This window comes from Gymnoscopelus braueri (genome assembly GCF_963280865.1).
Source record: "Gymnoscopelus braueri genome assembly, chromosome: 5".
Taxonomy (NCBI): Eukaryota; Metazoa; Chordata; class Actinopteri; order Myctophiformes; family Myctophidae; genus Gymnoscopelus; species Gymnoscopelus braueri.
Genome location: NC_137606.1, coordinates 25,438,263 through 25,444,262, shown reverse-complemented (window position 1 = coordinate 25,444,262; position 6,000 = coordinate 25,438,263).

Below are 6,000 nucleotides of genomic sequence, written 5' to 3'. Positions count from 1 at the left end.
AAGCCATTGTGAATATCTGAGAACTGGAGTAATAGCCTAATTTATAATTCACTCTCTTGGTTTTAGTGAGGACTCGAGCAGCAGCGTTCTGAATCAACTGCAGGTGTCTGGTCAGTCTTTTAGAGAGACCCATTGCAGTCGTCGAGTCTACTGAAGATAAATGCATGGACAAGTTTTCTAATCCTGCTGAGTCATAAGTAATGTAATCCTTGGTATATTATTAAAGTGATGACTTTGTAATTGTCTAAATTCATGTGCGTCTGAGCCCATAACTACTCTGAGATTTCTGGCTTGGGTGGTGTTTTTTAACATTATTGATTGAAGCTGAACCATGACTTTTAATCGTTCGTTCTTGGCTCCAAAAACATTAAATTCAGTTTGGTCTTGTTTAAAACTGCAATCTGGAACTATTATTCTAGCCAATCTGTATGGTAAACTAACTAATAACTATCTGCAGTGGTTGAGATTGTTGCCCTACTCTTCCATTGAGAAATGTAGACCCTGGTGTTGTGTGGGAATGGTTGACAAGTAAGTACCTGACACTCATAAGCCCAATATCATCCCTGTAGAAGCGGGGATTCCTTCTTGAAGGAGCAGTAGATTGTCTCCACGCGGGACACCCAGTTTCGAGTCCTGGGTGTTACAGTTGCAGTTGCCGTTTGGAGAAAACTCACGGATTGCAGCTTTAATTTAGGAAAGTTTGAGGTTTGGGGATAACACCAAACAGTCTGTCATACCTGTGGATTTGAAAGGTGTCATCCTCCATCTGGAGATAGCGAATGGGACATTACCTCTCACAGCTTACTCTCAGCTCAGAATTGTGCACCTTCCGATGTGTACTGTCATGCAGCAGCCCATCCAGCGTCTCAGTGTGGGCCCTGCTATTTAAAACTTTAAAAACTTTGCTGCTCCAAAATAAATCATTACAGAGAGAAGTTTGGGTTGAATTCCCTGATCATGATGATCTGATGTCACGCACGCACGCACGCACGCACGCACGCACGCACGCACGCACGCACGCACGCACACACACACACACACACACACACACACACACACACACACACACACACACACACACACACACACACACACACACACAGACACACACACACACACACACACACACACACACACACACACACACACTGCTGAGTCTTCTGAGATTTATATACTGTATCTGCCTAAACCAACACTGCACTAAACTAAACCAACACTAAACCAGGGCACGGCTTGGCATGGCATGATTCGCTGCAGGATAAAGATAACAGGCTGCCCCAGGGAGTGAAGAGAGCCTCATAAAAGTTTAACAACCACTTACTGTAAGGACAACCATCTACTGTACACAGAAGCTGAGTCTTATTGAAACATATACTCCCAAGCCCCCTACCCCAGCATATTCCTGCCTCAGTTAAGTTTCAAGAGTGACAGTATAACATCAGCTTGGCCTGGCATTTTATATCCTCCACAAGGAAAAATATTGTTGTGATCCTGGGGAAGAAACACAGTAATAGAATTATGTTGTCCATCTGCGTGATGGATGCAACTTCCATGGGTGCTTTACAAGTTAAAGCATGCGCTGTGAAAGGGCACATTCAGTGCCAAATCACGAAAGTGCCTGGGGTGTAAGGCAGTGTGTGTGTGTGCGTGTGTGTGCGTGCGTGTGCGTGCGTGCGTGTGCGTGCGTGCGTGCGTGCATGCGTGCGTGCGTGTGTGAGTGTGTCCAGCTCTGGAAAAAAAGTTTATAACGTGCAGAATTTCAGAAACTTAATGGCATCCATTTCATTGTTTCCAGTGTCTACTTAGGCTAATTAGGAACTGAGTGATCACCTAAACCAAATCTCATTTAATGAGGAAAAGTATAGTACCCTGGACTGTGTCGACCCTCAAGGAAGCTGCCTTCGACCCCTCTTATTTAATTTCTTTTTTACAAATGATATGCCAAATGTAATAAGTAGGCCTAAGGGTAATTTAACAATGTATGCTGACGATTATACTCTTTATTATGCTGCCCCCACTTGTTCAGAGCACAATCAAGTTCTGTCTAGTGAGGTTAGTATAATATATGATTGGATAAAAACTAACAATTTTTTTTTTGTGGCTATGATTATAGATGATCTGACAGTCCTATATTACATAATAGAGGGTCACATTATACAACAAGTAAGAACGGCAAAGCTTATAGGACTCTGGTTGGACTGTACATTGTCATGGTCTGACCATATCAACAAGGTAGTTGACAAAATGGGAAGAGCTCTTGCAATAACTAGGAAGTGTCTATTGTTTTTATCCTCAGAGTTGTTTTGTCAGGTTGTTTGTTCACTGGTTGTCTCCGCCAGGCCGAAAGGCATGGCGAGAGAGTATGTTTTCCCCCCTGTCCGTCCGTCCGTCCGTGTGTCCTGTCCGTGTGTTACCAGCTAATCTCCGGCACCGTTGGCCCGCTCGCTGCGAAACTGTGCACACCCACTCCCCGGATGCCAATTCAGAACCTCTGCCCCACATTTTTCACATGGGCCTGTCATAGCGCCACCAGGAGGCCCATTTGTGCAAAACCCATTTTTTCCCATTACACCTACAGCTTTTAACCAAACGTCATGCAAATCGGTACACAGTATCTCTATAGTCATGTGATCAACCCGGATCTGTCCGATTTCCCATATTCCATCCTCATTGGCTACGGTTGGCTTCCAAAGTTTGCAGGATTGGTCCGTTTTGAACAAACTGCCTCAAGTCATGCACGCAGATTGCCATTTCCATAAAAGTGCACACGCACATTCCCACTAGGCCGAGGAAGAAATGCCACTTGAATTTTTTTAAATCAGCCTCATGGTGGCGCTATAACATGCCGATTAGCATTTTTAACTATAACTGCACCGATCCTGCATGAAACTTTGCACGCAGAGGCCAAGGAAAAACATCTGCACTGCATTTTTCACATCTGCTTTTTACAGCGCCACCAGGAGGCCGACTTATGTAAAATACAGTTTTGGAGATTATTCCTTCAGATTCTGTCCAAAAACACGCAAATTGGTACACAGTATCTCCATAGTCATATGATTCTGATGGATCTGTCCGATATTTCATATTCCATCCTATTTGGCTTACAGTGGCTTCCAAAGTTTGCAGGATTGGTCAGTTTTGAACAAAATGCCTCAAAACATGAACGCAGTGCAATTTTGCATGCAGATTCCCACTAGGCCGAGGAAGAAATATGCCCCCCTTTTCACATTCACATTGGCCTGTTATAGCGCCACCAGCAGGTCTAATTTAGCAAAACACATTTTTGGAACAAAATGCCTCAAATCATTAATGCAGTGTCCGATTGAAAGGCCTAAGAAGAAATGCCACCCTTTTCACATTGGCCTATTATAACGCCACCAGGAGACCACAATAACCTACCTGACCTGGCGGAGACCTGTGCTCCGAGGAGCACTTTTTCTAGTTTTAACTTGATTACTCAGTAGTTTGGTCATCTGCATCCGATGGTCTAGCTCCAAAAATGTGTTGTTCATAACAAGGCTGCCAGACTAGTTCTGGGTTGTTGTACACATGCTGCATGAGCGTCTCACTTCGCTTAGTGTCAAATAAAGACTTTCTGCTAGTTTACTTGTGCATGTTCATAGAGTTATTAACACAGACTCCTACATTTGTAAATATTAAGATAATGTACTGCTCTGATCATCAGTGCCGGCTTAATGGAAGGGCTTTAGGTGCTGCAGCACAGGGCACCAACCTTGGGGGGACACCAAACGTTGGGGAAAAAGTTAAAGAAAACGCAACTATCACTGCAAGAGCGCCGACATTTAGAAGCAAAGGCTGCTGAAGGAGCAATTTTCCACGCTGCACCCGCCTTGCGTGCTGTGCTGCACGTCGTTGCCATTCACATGGCACGTGGCTGTTGCATGTGTATTGTGCGCGCATGTTCGTGTACAGTATGTTATACTATGCTGTACCATTGCAATTAATAAACAGGTTTCTGCACATCTAGGGAAGAACGCAGGACTAATCTGGAATGCATCCTTCTAACAATACAGGTCTTACCGGTATCGTATCTAGTTTGAGACACTTAAGTAGCGTGATCACCATCACACACTGCAGCTCATGGCTCTAGCTGACTGTAATCAGTTTATTAATCTCAGCTGTGCATGTTTCTTTTAAAGTGGTTTTGCACCCTGAATGCGCACACGCCGAGTAATGTTTCGTCACCCTCTTAAAATAATGTAAATAATGTAAGTAAAATAATTTCAGAAAACAGAAAAAACTGAACCTAAACAAACTATATTATGGGTGCGTTCGGAAATTGGGCACCGGAGCGCACTCGCCTATTAGTTTGTATTGCGCTCAGTGCTGTATTTCCGAACGCACCCTATATTTCTTAATCCTTTCACCCTAGAAGTTTATAACAATGACTATTGACATAAAAATAACACTGTCTGTCAGCTATGTGACATAAGAGGATTAAATGACTTAGGCCAATTTCTATTTTGACTAAGCAATTATAAACCTGATTTAGGCTAAATTATTTATGGAGTAACTGACTTAAGGCCTTTGCAGACAGGGTGCGATTGGTCAATCAGTTTTAACCGCATGCGAAAAGACGCACGAATCGAACTGGGTTCGATTAAAAAAAAAAAACGCACCGCCGCAGCCACTTCCCGGCCGCACGGCAAATTCGGAGCCGGTGTGCATGAGGTCATCGAGAACCATGTGTTCTTTTGAAAAATGATATTGTCTTGTTTTTTTCTGTGCGAAAAATCGCACCCTGTCTGCAAAGGCCTTTACTCCACACTTAGGCAAAACTTTTTTTTTAAATGCCCTATTTTGGCCCACGTCACACTCTTGAGATAGCTCATTATACTAAAGGGGCGGGAACAGCATGATCCTTTTCAATTAGGATAAAGGCGATTTTACCAGAGGTGGCCAGTGTCATGAAGAGCTGATTTAGGCAAAAATATCATTTTCCTCAAAAAAATTCTTAGGCCATTATTTTAAGAGGGTGACCGTTTGTAAACAAGAAACCTGTCTATACTTTACATCTTGTTGCCCAGAGTGAAAAACCCAGTAAAAATCCTCAGTGTTAATTTAACTCGCATGGCTGGGTGAAACCGAAAAACTCATGAAAGAGAGGGGTGCATTGTTGGGGTGCACCTAACTTTTAGTTTTTCAAATACTTAAAATATACACATTTGAGGGTTCTTTATAATATTTTGTGTTCTATAAACAATACACAAATATGATATTTTTTCAATTCTTTAAAAAAACGTAAATCTTGGCTTGGTGGGCGCCCGCCAGCCTAATGGCACCCTAGGCAATTGCCTACTCTGCCTAATGGCTGGGCGGTCTCTGGATATTCCACTCTTGGGGCGAGAGGTGGATTGAAAACTTTACCTCTGCCTAAGTCCAATTCAATGAAGAGGACTGTATTTTATATTTCAATTGCACACTGGAATCGTCTTCCAGGCGATATGCGTAACATCAAAGGAAAAGCTTGTTTTAAAAGGAAACTTAAACATTGTATACTATTCTTAACTTACACACTGGATTGACTGTACCATTTATTCCCCCTCTTTTTTTCTTTTTCATTTATTTGTGTGATCATTTATTTTTTTAAAGATTTTCTTTTGTATGCGACACTGATTGTGAAATGTTTTATTGTATATTAATGTCTGGACCACAGGAAGACTAGCTGTCGTTAAGGCGGCAGCAAATGGGGATCCGTATAATAAACAAATAAACTGCTGTGGTCTCAATATTCTCTTGCAATAGGACCAGCTATTGCAACAAACAAACAAACAACCAACAACAACAACAACAACAACAACAACAACAACAACAACAACAACAGTGCTAGTAGTACCATAGTTAAATAAATCAGGGATATTCAAACCAAATATTGATTTCTCAAGTTGAAACAGCGCTGTTTAAAAATGAATATGAACTTGTTTTCTTTGGGCTGTTATTTTGGTCAGTTGTCATTTCTGAAGGAAAATAAGGTTCTTG